Below are 16014 nucleotides of genomic sequence, written 5' to 3' on the forward strand. Positions count from 1 at the left end.
TGAAATATCACAGATCCCAAAGCAGAAACTTGATATGAAAATAACTAAACTCAGTACTTAGTCACAAAGATATTTAATATTGAACATTACTGTGGCTTGTTTGACGCATAGCTTTAACTGCAATATCTTTAACCAAACTTTTAAAGTCACTGGAACTGATCCAGCAGTCAAGACTTTGGAACTTTAGCTATTAAACATATCTTTAATTTATATAATAATAAGGTTCATGTTTTTTAAGATACCTGTGTAATTTTTTTAACATGAGTTAATTGTTAAAATATATTCTAAAACGTTTTTGATACAGCTCTGATTTAAACAAGACTATAAAATAAAAATTTATTCTTACCTTACATGTTTTCAGACTGCTTTAATGTCCATTTATTTATTTAAAGATGATTTTACCCATTATAGAAAGTAGATGCCGGGTAGGGTACATGTTAACTTAATGAAACTGCCATACCCCTTCTGAGTTAGCCTGCTTCCTTTTGCATCATTACTTACCACCAGGTGAGATCGCATTGTAATCGAATTAAAAAAAATATATTCAAATACTTATACATACTTATCGTCGAAAATGCTTTGAAAAACAATAAATTTGATTACATAAAATGTTTGATGGTTTTTGTCAATCCTGGCACAGATTACAGTCTATTTGGGCTGCAAATTGCAAACACCAGTCTCAGTTTTTATCTAGTGCCTTGGTCTGCAAAGTTTGGTGTAAAATGTTCACTTTTCATTGTCTGTAATTAAATAAATAAAAATAAAATTAATAACACGGCTGCGGTGTAAATGCGGCCCTCTTTCACCCCCGGCTTCGTGTTCGTGGATTCATTTCAATATTTTAATATAATTTGTAAAAGAGGCAGGCTTCGAATTTAAAATGCAAATATGTATAACTCACGCTTAATTTCTGAAGGCGTGATTTTATTTACTTATTGATATTGTCATGGCACACGCACCGTATTTAAATATTTAAAATTGATTTTATTTATTATTATATGTACGGTCGGCCTCAAAATTTGAGTAGCAAATCCGCGAAACTATATACGACATCAAATCAAATCAACCATATAGTGATATACCACATCAAGTCAAATACCTGTCGCATTTATGACCTTTTTATATAAACACGCCCACACACCTAACGCATGTGCATAACCGTGCCACGCGAATATTATGATCATTTAGGTGCTACACGACTTATGGCCTTTGACTGTACATTATAAATAACTAATTTAGTATAGCTGGTATAAGATGACAAACTTTTCCAAAGCTTTTAACAGGGCTCTCTCCGTCACTCGTTTCCACTCGTTTCATACAATCGTAGTTCCAATTTCATTTGAATATTAAGCAATTTGAAGAATATTAAAGAATGATAAATAACAACTTGTCAAAGAGCAATGGAACGAAGCATACTGAAAATAAGAAGGATACATAAAATTCGCCATTCTGTCATCAGAAAACAGACCCAACTGATCGATGCACTTAAATCGAAATGAAAATGGGCCGGCCATATTTGTAGGCTCACGGACAACCGGTGGACAAAGCGAGTAACGAGCTGGCCAGGCCCCAAAGGCACACGTGGTAGAGGAAGGCCTCATTATCGTTGGGACGATGACATAAAAAAAGTGGCGGGACCAAACTGGATGCTCAAAGCCAAAGACAGAGCAAAATGGAGTTCTCTGGAGGAGGCCTTGACCTGAAAAGGGTTCTTCATAAAAATATTAGTGTACCTACTAAAGTATTATATTATTAAAGTTATATTATTAGTAAAGATATTTAAATTATTTACTTTAATTCATCTAGTTAGTACTCTAAGTTATATTTAATAATCTCTATTGTAAAAATATTTGTGAAGAAAAAAAGGCTTTTTTATTTTTTTTATTTTTATTTTTTTATTTTTTTTATTTTATTATTTATTAAGCAACCAAAGTCCATGAAATTTTGCAGACATATTCTAGAAACTAATATCTGTGTCTGTGGTGTTTAGATTTTTCTAAAAATATGTAGTTTTGAAATTACAGGGGCTCAAAGATTTGTATGAAAATTTTTAGGACGGAGATGGCCTTCTTAAAAATATATATCCCCCATACACACATGTCTGTCAAAACACAAAAGATGAGAAGTTTTCATTTTCTATGCACAAAGTTTGCATGCATCGTTGTTCTGTGCCAACTTGTAGAGTGGTGCAGTACTTCCCAAACTTTGGCACGGCATTTTAAAGTAAATAAAACTTTACTTACATGAGTTTTATACATTAGTGGTTGTATAGATTTCACACCCACTCGTTAAAAATAAATATAAATATTTATGATAATTATTTATATTAATTTCATCTGACAGAAATAGAGTAGATCACTCTTTTGAAATAAATGATAGATGAACGATTGCATATAAATTATATTTTGAGTTTGCTGCTTGTTACGCTGACCCAAGTCAGTAGTAAGGACCTAATGACCTAATGACCTCGTTACGTAGTGATCCTACATGTTTTTGACGTGACAACGTCTTATAATTCGATAGAGCCGGCTGCACGCACGAAAAAACATGACTCATGCGGCGTTACCTCGCTCTGAGGCGATCCATGTAAGGCTTGAAGTGCAAGTGAGAGCGCGGAACGAGCGACAAAGAAGCACAATCGGCCTTTGTTGTCACGTTCAACTATCGTCAGTAAACCGACTTTACAGACAATCAATTTTTTTTTTAATTTTAAAAGGATACACCAGCTAAGGTATCTAAGTATCTGCTTAAGAACCTTCTTTAAAAAAATAACGAGCAAACAAGCAGATGTGTCACCTGATATTAAGCGATTACCGCCGCCCATGAACATTTGCCACACCAGAGGAACCGCCGAAGCGTTGCTGGTCTTTCAGGAATTAGGTTGTCCGCCCCTTGAATAGTCCTATATTATAATCTAGTGGGTTCTTGATCTATGTATGTATGTACATACTTTATTGCATCACAAGACATAAATGACGGGTTACAAGAAAGAAAACTTAAAAATGTAGATACAAAAAGGTATTATTACATAAAAAAGAAAAATTGCTAATATTAATAAAAATTATTTAATATTTACGAGTAAAAACACTTTGTAGGTCATGATATTAAAGTATCAAAGGTCAAAGATATTAAAGTATTAAAAACAAAAGTTTGGAAGCCGTTGGAGTAGAATATGGCCAAGTTTCCGTATTGAAAGCCCGTGAGATTGGGACCTTTGAAGATTGAAGCATAGTTCTATAAATATTAATGTGTTTTAGCTGGCTACTTTTATTCTGTTTATATTTAGGTATACTTTGTTCTTTAGTAAATATTTTATTTACTGTTTAACTTTCTTTCATATAGCTAATACCAGTCGCGTAGCTTGCCTTAGCCCTGTATTAACAACGGGCAAAGGAAGGGTTAAGTTTTTTGTTAAAGAAACAAGAAATGCTCGAATTTTTAAATAATTATTATAGGGGTTGTAATCAGAACGCTAGTCAAAACGAAGAGAAAGAAGAAAGAAGAAAGAAAGAAAACTTTTTTTATTAGAGAGAAGAGAGGTGATAATACAGATGATTACTGATAAGATACCACAAAAAAACGCAAAAAAAAATAAATAAAAATCTTATATAAAAAAAACCCACAATATATTGCAAATAAAACATCTGACTGACGCTAGAGGTTAACGAAGGTTCCGTAAATAAGTCATTCGAAGCCAATGCCACGGATTTGACGGGGTATTGACCCGAGTTTTACACGCTATACAATGCGGGTTTGAAAAATACTAACTAAAACTACAAGATAAGTCTAGTGGTTATTGGGATTGGATGGGTTAAGATAGTGTAATAATAATGCTAAGTTTTTGCTAGCGTTCTGTTACACCCTGTATGATAATAATCAATATTAGACTTGCCTTTAGAAAAGTTTAAAAAGATTATGTAAATGATAAAAAAGCATGGATTTGACTTGCTTAGTTGCTTGTATATTATGGAATATTAAATTGAACAATTAAAAAGAGCAAACGCCGAGTTTCTTGCTGGTTCTTCTCGGTAGGAACGGCATTCCGAACCAGTGGTAAATTATTTGATGCTTCAAAAGCACTTGTAAAAGTTTATTTGAATAAAAACCTATTCTGTTCTAATATTCTTTTATAAAAAATATTGTAAACTCGATAGTGATATTAGTGTGAGCATGCCCAAGTTTTACCGATATTCCACAACTGTCTGTTTGTGCCTAGCTGTTGCATGCTCGAGTTATCCTGGAAAGTTTGCATCAACACGAGCGACGCCTGAGTTACGAAGTATCAACAATATGCAGTTTTATTTTTTGAAAAGTGTCCGAACCTTTCTAAAGGCATAGCTTTTTATGACGGGGAAAATATCTACTTGACTATATTATTTATATAGGATTTCCGCCTCCTATGCCCATAATTTTTCGGAGCTATGTGCATTTTAAGGAATTATTAAAGATCATATTTTGCTTTAACGGTGAAGGAAAACAGCGCGAGGAAATTTGCATGTCTGATAGTTCACCATGATGTTCTCAATCTTAAAGGCGTCAAACTCTGCCAATCTGTATTTGGCCAGTGCGGTGGACAAAGTCAGTGGCAACTCCGTCCTGGCGCTAGATGGCGCTGCACTAGAGTCATTAATTTCCGCTAGATGTCGTTGCACTTGAGTCATTAATTTCCGCTAGATGGCGCTGCACTTAAATCATCAATTCTCACAAGATGGTGCTGCACTTGAGTCATTAATTTCCGCTAGATGACGCTGCACTTGATTTATTGATTTCCGCTAGATGGCACTGCACTTGAGTCATTTATTTGCATTAGATTTATCTGCTTTAAAGTCATTTATTTTCAATAGACGGCGCTGTAATTGAGACATAAATTTCGCTAGATGGCGCTGCCTTGCGACATTCATTTCTGTCAGATGGCGCTGCCCTTGAGTCATTAATTTCCGCTTAATGGCGCTGCTTTGGAGTCATTCTAATGAATGACGCAAGTGTAGCGCCATCTAATGGAAACTAATGACTCTAGTAATAATAAGCTTACTAGGGTATGGCCCTAGCCAAGATGGCGGGCCCTAGTCGGTGAAATCCCAGCTTAAAGATCTCCACCCGGGTACAAAGTTGCCCTACGCCTCCGGGTAAGGAGGTCATGCCTTGAGGCCCGTACCCCTTGGCCTTCGGCTAAACGAAGAAGACCCTGTCGTCGTCGACGTCGTAAAATTACAAAAGTGCATCCTCTAGATGGCTAGTTTGGTAGAGCACTTACCTACCTATAAATTGCAAAGATATTCCTTTGAACGATACATAACTCTCATATTTCCGACGAAAAGCATAAACTGTCACAGTTATTTGTGAAACCCAATATTTGAAACGAATCCAGCATCAAGCAGAAATGCAGTGGAATTTTATAGGAAAATCATGAATACTCGGAGGTTTAGGGCTGAGAAGAGAGAGAAAATATTGGTACGTACTGAAAAATTTTAAAGTATTCGCAGTTTTTTCTTATCAATGTATTGATACAAGTGTAAATTAAAAAATTATAACACCCCGGACAAGTCAAGGTTACAGTAACTAGAAAAGAGCGTATAACTTTCAAACGGCTGAACCGATTTTCTTGGATTATAGCTAAGAACACTTTCGATCAAGCCACCTTTCAAACAAAAAAAAAACTAAATTAAAACGGTTCATTATTTTAGGAGCTACGGTGGCACAGACAGATACACAGATACATACGTCAAACTAATAACACTCCTCTTTTTGGGTCGGGGGTTAAAAACTTTAGAGTCTTTAAATTTAAAATTCATTTTCTTTAGCAGTACCTATTAAAAAGAAAAAGATACCACAAATTTAGGAGAAAAACATCATTTACGCCGATTATGTTACTTAGATGATTCCCCCGACTACGTCCGCCTGAATTGAGTTTAGTAATTAATCCCGTGGAACTCTATGATTTTCCGGGATAAAAAGTAGCCCATGCCAATATTCAGGATGTAAGCTTCTTATTTTTTTACCAAAGAAAAGTTCACCGCAACTTCGTCTACGTGAATTTAGGTTTTCTGAAAATCTCGTGGAAGTCCTTGGATTTTGGTACTGACTTAGATAACTTACAAGTTTCATCTTAGGGATGGCCATGGGCTACATTTTATCCCAGACAGTAAGTTCCCACGGGATTTTTCAAAATCTAAATCCACGCAATCAAAATCTTGGGCATTATCTAAGAGGTACATATAAATTGATATCCAGTTGAAGACTTGATGATTCCCTGTTAAAAGTTTCAGGTTTATAGTTTACTAGCAGACGCCCGCGACTTCGTCCGCGTGGATTTTCCGGGATAAAAAGTAGCCTATGTGCTAATCCAGGATATTATCTATCACCATTCCAAATTTCAGCCAAATCCGTCCAGTGGTTTTTGCGTGAAGGAGTAACAAACATACACACACACACACACACACACATACAAACTTTCGCCTTTATAATATTAGTGTGATACCAAATATACATCGATGATACCAAACAACAATAAAATAAAAGGAAGTTTTACAGCATCATCTTCAAACAGATCTAATTATGAAGAAAATACCTTGTTACCTTAATAACATTTACCATTAAGCGAAATCGCGCGCCATTTACTGTACAAACACATTTTCTCTTAATGTTGGTTACCCCCTTTTAATTAGATATAGTGTAACACTTAAGGGGGAAATGGCCTCCACTGGTATTGCTTTCGCACTTTACGACATAAATAATAAAACCAAGAATCTTAGAGTAAATGTTGTTCTATATCAAGAAAGGCACTAAAAGCTTTCGATTTACCCATAGAATAGAGTAGGTGCAGTTCTTTTCACGTAAAAAGACTGTTGATCTTGTACCTGCGCAGTAGGCGATTTATACTTTTTTTTTTTAAATAGCGAACAAACGGGCAGGTGGGACTCCTGATGTTAAATGATCACCCTCGCCCATGAACATTTGCAGTACCAGAGGAACCGACATTTCAGGAATTTGTTGGTCCGCGCCTTGAATAACCCCATGTTGTAATCTAGTGGAAACACCGCTGATTTCACAGTTTGCATGTGCGAGGAAGAAAGGATCTGGCACAACGGGCGGTCGAAGTGCACCCGGCACCCAGGTGGTGAGGGTGAAATTGCTACGGTGGCGTGTAGAAAAAACCGGCCAAGTGCGAGTCAGACTCGCGCACTGAGGGTTTCGTACTCGGGTAATTTTTCGACATTTTGCACGATAAATCAAAAACTATCATATCTTAATGCGGTTCACAAAATACATCTACTTACCAAGTCTCAACACTATAGTTCTTATAGTTTCGGAAAAAAGTGGCTGTGACATACGGACAGACAGACAGACAGACATGACGAAACTATAAGGGTTCCGTTTTTTTCCATTTGGCTACAAAAAGGAGTAAACGTTTAGTTTTATATAAATCTTGAGTTCACTTAACGTTATTCTGGTCGTAAAGGTGCGAGTTATCTGAAGCAATAACGCGACAGCCATTTACCCCTTAAGGGTGTCACTTCATCAAATGATAAGGGGGTAAATTGAGAGGAAATGTATTCCTGGAATTGACAGCCATAGTAAGTATATTATCTACGCGTGGTATTTCTTTTGTGAAATTTTGTGTGTACGAGCCTTTCTAAAATGACAGCTTTTTAAGATTGAGACATAAGGTATTTACTTGACTATATTATATACTAGAGGATGCCGCGACTTCGTCTCAGTCTTGGGCGCATTTGTAACCCTCGTAGCTTTAGTTTTAAGTTTACTTAGTTAAATAATTATCACCACTATAATTAGCATCTTTCAAATCTTCTAGATTCAAATCGGACACACAAAAGGTGTACAATAGTACCTATTTTGAGTAGGTATAAATGATTTTGATTTTGATTTTATTATGTAACGTACTACATTTTTTACTTACTTATAATTGCTAAAAAGTGAAAATTAAAACAGCGTTTTATATTCTACTTCAACCATGTTAAATAAATTACAATCACTTACAGAAACTAGTGTAAATTAATTCAGCAGAGAGCTAAGATGCTGTATAAAATGTTTTTCATTTCTCGATCTTGTAACTCGCGCTTGACTTTGACAAATTGCGGTTAAAATAAGCTCGCTCCGGTTAACAGCTTGGAGTAAAGAGGTCGTTACTACCAAGGGTTTATATGCAAGCTTTTTATTATTAACTTTTTAACCCCCGACCCAAAAAGAGGGGTGTTATAAGTTTGACGTGTGTATCTGTGTGTCTGTGTATCTGTGTATCTGTGTATCTGTCTGTGGCATCGTAGCGCCTAAACGAATGAACCGATTTTAATTTACTTTTTTTTGTTTGAAAGGTGGCTTGATCGAGAGTGTTCTTAGCTATAATCCGAAAAAATTGGTTCAGCCGTTTAAAAGTTATCAGCTATTTTCTAGTTTTCTTGTAGAAAAGAAGGTTAGATAACCCTTAGGTTCATAATATTCAAGTGTCAATTGACAAATGTCAAGCTGTCAAGATGGACGTTGCCTAGATATACATAATTATTTATTTGAAAATGATTTGTCGGGGGTGATGAAAATTTTTAATTTACACTTGTTTTTATACCATTACAAGTTAGCCCGTGACTGCGATCTCACCCGGTGGTAAGTGATGATGCAGTCTAAGATGAAAAGCGGCTAACTTGGAAGGGGCAGGGAAACTGACTGACTGACTGATGTATCACAGCCCAAACTACTGGACTGATCGGGCTGTTTGGCATGTAGATAACTATTATGATGTAGACATCCGCTAAGGAAGGATTTTCGATAATTGTATCCCTAGGGGTAAAATAGGGGTTTGAAAGGAGGATGGCGAAAATAGAACTACATAATTTAAAAATTAAAGAAGCATCGTTTCAGTACAAGTTCATATAAATTTTTTAAATCATAAGTTTACATGACGTTTATATAAACAAGTTAATTTATAACACCCCCGACAAGTGAAGGTTACAGTAACTAGAAAAGAGCTGATAACTTTCAAACGGCTGAACCGATTTTCTTGGATTATAGCTAAGAACACTCTCAATCAAGCCACCTTTCAAACAAAAAAACTAAATTAAAATCGGTTCATCAGTGTAGGAGCTACGATGCCACAGACAGATACACAGATACACACGTCAAACTTATAACACCCCTCTTTTTGGGTCGGGGGTTAAAAATATTGAGGCCCAAAGATTTGGGAGGCAAAAGAAATAAATTATCATAATTTATTGGACAAGCTCTTGTCATTGTTTTTATGGATTATCCGACACCATCTTACTATAATTTCCATGGGGTACGCTACCCTTTTCAGTGGGTCCCAAAATACATGCATTCTCGTCAATCTCCTTTGTTGAGTCCACGGGAACGAAGTCGCAGGCATAAGCTATAGTCCAACCACCAACCGTGAACGTAGTAGTATACGTATACGTACGTCGTACACGTATCACACTAATATTATAAAGGAGAAAGTTTGTGTGTGTGTGTGTGTGTGTGTGTGTGTGTATGTTTGTTACTCCTTCACGCAAAAACTACTGGACGGATTAGGCTGAAATTTAGAATGGAGATAGATTATACCCTGGATTAGCACATAGGCTACTTTTTATCCCTGAAAATCAAAGAGTTCCCACGGGAATTTTAAAAACCTACATTCACGCGAACGAAGTCGCGGGTATCAGCTAGTAGTAGTATACGTGAAACCAAGTTCATCATAGATCAAGCGTGGCCACATAAGCCTTGTTTGTATTCAGAAAGTTCAACACAATGTGTATGAGATAGGATTTATGGTTATGCCGACAATGCGGTAAGCTTCCTTGATGGTTAAAGTTGACAAACAAAGAACAAGTAAGTACCTAAGTAAAGTTCAAATTGTTGAATTATATTTCCTTAATGAATCCTCCCCCCCCCTTCCCCCGTTTTCTTCGCTTAATTCTTCAAACATTATGGAGAACTCTCAGGTATGCTGGATTCATCATCATCATCAGTCTGTGGATATCCACTGTTGGACTTGGGCTTTCGCTAAAGAGCGCCACCACACCCGATCCTCAGCCTTCCTCATCCAGCCACTTCTCGTCAGCCGCTTTATATCATCGGTCCATCGTGCTGGAGGGCGTCCCACTCTACGCTTGCTTAAACGCGGTCTCCACTCTCCACTCAAGGACTTTCCGGCTCCAAAGGCATACTCTAACTCTTTCAGTTTGTTGGTATTGCAGTATCAATTGCAGTCGGTGCAATTTAAAGGTCTGTTTCTCCACTTTGGCCGCCTGCCTTGCTTCTTTTATTTTTTAATCAGGAAACAAACAGCTATACATATTACACAATTTTCTAGTCTAGTTTAGATAAATACACCAAGCCCGTTAAATTTTACGCACCCAACAATAGGTATATTGTTTCTTCTCTTTAGCACGTAGCTTTCTGTAAGAACCTTGTTGTAACTAGATAAGTGATCATTTATATACACTCGGTTTGTGTTACCGGGAAATCCGATATCCGATGCTCTCAATTCCTTCAGACGACGCAAGCGCGCTAAGAAATCATCTTTTTTATACCTGGATAATAGCTTTAGCATTAACAGGGCTCCCTCCGTCACTCGTTTCCACTCGTTTCATACAATCGTAGTTCCAATTTCATTTGAATATTAAGCAACCAAAGTCCATGAAATTTTGCAGACATATTCTAGAAACTAATATCTGTATCTGTGGTGTTTTAGATTCTTCTAAAATATGTAGTTTTAAAATTACAGGGGCTCCAATATTTGTATGAAAATTTTTAAGACCGCGTAACTTTGAAACCGAATATTTTAACAGAAATCTGGAAAACCACAGACATAGATATTAGTTTCTAGAATATGTCTGCAAAATTTCATGGACTTAGGTTGCTTAATATTCAAATGAAATTGGAACTACGATTGTATGAAACAAGTGGAAACGAGTGACGGAGAGAGCCCTCTTAAAGGCTTGGGGTACGAGCTGTTGACATCATTCCTAACTGCAACGCGTGTGACGAAATCAATGTCTCGAGCCGGCTCCAATTGATACCCACTTTTTCCCGCCAGGGAGGTTATGATCTTGATAACTGATAAGGTAAGCAGTTCTACTTTTTTTTTAAGTATTTTAACTTCTTTCTTGGCCAGTGCCTCTGCATACTCATGGTTCACCCTAGATTGATCGTTTTTCCGCACCATACTAACTGTGCAGTTACGCACCCAACAATAGGTATAATTGTTTCTTCTTTTTAGCACGTTGCAGCCGAGGGTAAGGTAACTTGTATCTGAATAAAAAAAATTGCTTGTTGTATAGTGAGTTGGCGATGCATTGACCATGATGATTGTTTTCTCTCTATAGTCGATATTCCTCATTACTGAGGGTCGTGATCCATTTCCATGGATGTGGATTCCATGGATGATTCCTATAATGGTAGGAGTTTTCTTGGGATAATAATGCGGTGGGTTCCCAGATCCTTCCGCATACAAAACGTTTTCTCCGAGGCACCGAAGAAACGAAAAGGCCAAATTTGGACCTCTGAAGTCGGTCACCCATCCAGTTACCGACTTGGGTCAACCTTGCTTAACAATCACAATCGATTGATATGCGTTGTAACAACTAGGCCACACGTCCCTTATTTCGCTCGTCGGTGATTGTTTTACTGATCCAGATGAATAAAAAATACCAACTAATTGATGTTTTAATTAAATTAACAACCAACAAAGCGCATGTAACTCTCATCCAATATTGATGTACATGACAATTGTATTACATTGAATCACAGTAACCAATTAGTTAGTACATGAATATTCAAATTACGTAGTAACTAACACCTGTTAGGTGAATTTGATCAATATCGAATTGTCTTGGAAAGGTCTTACAGCACTGTGGTATAAAGATTACACCAAAAACATTTCATGTAAAAAGGTAGGCCAAGACTCACAAGTTCATAATGTTTTCACTGTTAAAAAGTTATGAGATCTCTAATAGAGCCAAGCCCCTAGCTGAGCTTAGATTTGTGCTGGCCATGGGACCTATCCGAAGTCCAAAGTAATATAGCTCTTAAATGTTCTTGACTGTATCACATTTATAACAATAAATAACAAATCACTCTACTTACAAGCTCTGATTCTACAAACCCTACATCTTGGTAAAAAAAGGACGGCTTGGCCGTTTAATGTTCGTAAAACTATTACATGACATAACATATTTTAAGGCCTTAAGGAATAGTTTGTTCGACAATTACTAATTTGTATTGTACTTCGTGATGGTCGCAGAAGCTATTCCGGGCTTAAATGTCATTTCAGATAAAAAATCCACGAACTGTAAACGGCCAAGCCGTACTTTTTTTACCAAGATATAGGGTTTGTAGAATCAGAGCTTGTAAGTAGAGTGATTTGTTATTTATTGTTATAAATGTGATACAGTCAAGAACATTTAAGAGCTATATTACTTTGGACTTCGGATAGGTCCCATGGCCAGCACAAATATAAGCTCAGCTAGGGGCTTGGCTCTATTAGAGATCTCATAACTTTTTAACAGTGAAAACATTATGAACTTGTGAGTCTTGGCCTACCTTTTTACATGAAATGTTTTTGGTGGGATTTCATTTCTTTTTGGCAGGTGCCCTAGATTTTTTTGGATCTATTTTTTGTAGGTACATCATTTTCATGGCCCACTCTCTTTTATTCAACTTGCAATATACTCGTATGTAAATAATCTAATGTATGTAATCTTGCAACTCAATTTTGAAGCAGATATACCAAATTTCAGTCTTTTAGGACTTCAGGAAACACAGATACTTGGTACGTTTGATAAATCTGCCACGGACATCTTATCCTGAAAACTTTAGAATTCGAGCAACAGATTTTACAGATATGCATCTCATATACGAGAGGATGAAGGGGGACCCGATTTCTTAATTTATCTGTTGTTCATAATTCTTGAAATTCCTACTGAATGCCAAATTTCAGTCTTCTAGGACTTCAGAAAGTAACCTAGAATTTGTGACTAGAGGTTTTGAATGTCGATAAATCTGAAACTATAAAAGCTAGACAATTGATACTCAGTGCGTTTAATAGATCTGCCAAGGACATCTTATCCTGAAAATATCAGCATTCTAGCGACAGAATTTACAGATTTGCTTTTCTCATAAGAGGCGTAGAGGGGGGGCAATTCCAATTTCTCAATTTTCCTGTAGTTTGTATACAATTTCTAGTCTACATACCAAATTTCAGTCTTCTAGGACTTCGGGAAGTACCCTAGAATTACAGACTAGAAGTTTTGACTGTCAATAAATCTGAAACTATAAAAGCTAAAAAATCGATACTCAATGCGTTTAATAAATCTGCCAAGGACATCTTATCCTGAAAATATCAGCATTCTAGCGACAGAATTTACAGATTTGCTTTTCTCATAAGAGGCGTAGAGGGGGGGCAATTCCAATTTCTCAATTTTCCTGTAGTTCGTATGCAATTTCTAGTCTACATACCAAATTTCAGTCTTCTAGGACTTCGGGAAGTACCCTAGAATTACAGACTAGAAGTTTTGACTGTCAATAAATCTGAAACTATAAAAGCTAGACAATCGATACTCAATGCGTTTAATAAATCTGCCAAGGACATCTTATCCTGAAAATTTTATTTTATTTTATTTTTATTTAAAGGTTTACTAGCGATTTAACATAAACTTAATAACTATAATAAATACATTGGTTTTTCTATCATGCTCTACTATGTTAAATCATTTAAAAGTAAACACTACATGCAAATTCCGTACAAATACCACAAAGAGTTACAAAGAGGATATTATGCTAACTAACGATTTTTCTAGTTCAATGCAGTATGAAAGATACATATTATATTTAAAATGAATAAGCAAGATAAAAAATTAAAATTAACTAGGTACATTATCTAATGATACAATTTTTAAAGTTTATACTGTTACTGTTTTCTTATATTTTAAACATACTAAGGTCTTATTTCTAAAATAAGTTTACAGTTCATAAAACCGACTTTCATTTTCTAATGGTAGTTAAACAAAAAATATATATATATTTTGAATAGTGACTAAAATAACAATATGAAAAGTTAAAATATAAATTCATTAATTTTAAGAATACAAAAATAAATTAATACCTTATTTACACTATAATATATATGTTCAGTTTCGTGTACAGCTATTTGACTAGGTCGCTTATCACTAGCTTGCGAAACATAGCGAGCGAATTTGTATTTATGTCTATCGACCGACTACGCTCGTTGTATAGTTTACACAACCGGGGCAGAGCAGCGTTGGCACCAAACACTGTTCTACTGAGTGGTGGCACTAAGGGAGTTATGGCAGCGCGTGGATATCTACGCGGCACTCTGAAATTGATTTGGCTAAGTAAACTTGGACAGTCTACTTTATTTCTTAGCAGTTTATATAGGAACATAAGATCCAGCAAGTCACCTCTATTTTTAAGGGTCATCATTTTAAAGTTTTTTAGTCTATCTTTATACGAAATAACTGTTTTGTGTATTTTTTCTGAATACGACAGATGCCACATGAATCTTTTTTGGACACGTTCTAATCTTAAATAGTGTGTCTTAAATAGTGTAATCTTAGTGTAAAAATATCAGCATTCTAGCGACAGAATTTACAGATTTGCTTTTCTCGTAAGAGGCGTAGAGGGGGGGCAATTCCAATTTCTCAATTTTCCTGTAGTTTGTATGCAATTTCTAGTCTACATACCAAATTTCAGTCTTCTAGGACTTCGGGAAGTACCCTAGAATTACAGACTAGAAGTTTTGACTGTCAATAAATCTGAAACTATAAAAGCTAGACAATTGATACTCAATGCGTTTAATCAATCTGCCAAGGACATCTTATCCTGAAAATATCAGCATTCTAGCGACAGAATTTACAGATTTGCTTTTCTCATAAGAGGCGTAGAGGGGGGGCAATTCCAATTTCTCAATTTTCCTGTAGTTTGTATGCATATTATAGTCTACATACCAAATTTCAGCTTTCTAGGATTTCGGGAAGTACCCTAGAATTACAGACTATGAATAGTGATGATCATCAGTGAGGGACGAAAACGGCGTATTTTAGGTATCAATAAATCTGTAACCATAAAAGCTAGATATTTGATACTTAGTATATTTGGTAAATTTGCTGAGGACACCTTATACTGAAAATTTCAGCTTTCTAGCGTCATCCAGACCGAAGTTATGACGGGTCGAAAATACGGCGAAACACTTCGAGAAAAAGGTACGTAGCGCCCCGGCCGCCGTTTGGCTCGTCTTGGCGGGGGCACTGCCGTGCCCCCTGATTTTACCCGACTTATCTTCATCTTAACCCATTGCTACCCACTACTGGCATGAGGCTCCTCTCACAATGAGAAGAATTTAGGCCATAGTCTACCACGCTTAAATGCGGAAGGCAGACTTCACACGCCATTGAAAACATTATGGAAAATTCTGAATCATGCAGATCCCTTCATGATATTTTCTTGTAATATTTTGATGACTTTCCGGGACCAAAAGTATTAAGGAATAAGTATGTTCTCCGGGATGCAAGATATCCCTGTATCCGTCCAAATCGGTTAAGCGTAAAAAGTTAGCAGACAAACAGACACACATTATTATTATTATATTAGTATGCATTTTTATTCCAATTGAAAAGAAATTGGTAACTGGAAAAGCCTATGTCCAGCTGTGGACGCATACAGGCTGATGGAATGGAATGAAATGGATTTTTAATCCAAAACACCATCCAAGATTTTCACAAATACACTTTTGAAATATCAGTGCAACAAGATAACAGAGTCTAACATACCTTTGCTTTACATTACTCGGGTTGGTATAAGGTAGAGCAAAATAGGTATTTCAGCGAGTAGTCCGAGAGCCTCCGTGGCGCAATCGGCTAGCGCGTTCGGCTGTTAACCGAGAGGTTGGTGGTTCGAGCCCACCTGGGGGCGACTGCCTTTTTGGACTATTTTACGAGTTATACAGTGTGTCTATGCAGTTATATCTTACTTTGGCTGAATAGTCCG

The 16014-nt window shown here is 36.4% G+C and overlaps 1 non-coding gene across 1 annotated transcript; it reads left to right on the forward strand.

The window, feature by feature from the left end:
- Positions 1-15865: 15865 nt before the first annotated feature.
- Trnan-guu lies at positions 15866-15939 on the forward strand. Its single transcript has one exon. It is a non-coding gene; the product is annotated as a tRNA-Asn (tRNA).
- Positions 15940-16014: the final 75 nt, after the last annotated feature.

The sequence above is a fragment of the Maniola jurtina genome, chromosome 21, assembly GCF_905333055.1.
Source record: "Maniola jurtina chromosome 21, ilManJurt1.1, whole genome shotgun sequence".
NCBI lineage: Eukaryota > Metazoa > Arthropoda > Insecta > Lepidoptera > Nymphalidae > Maniola > Maniola jurtina.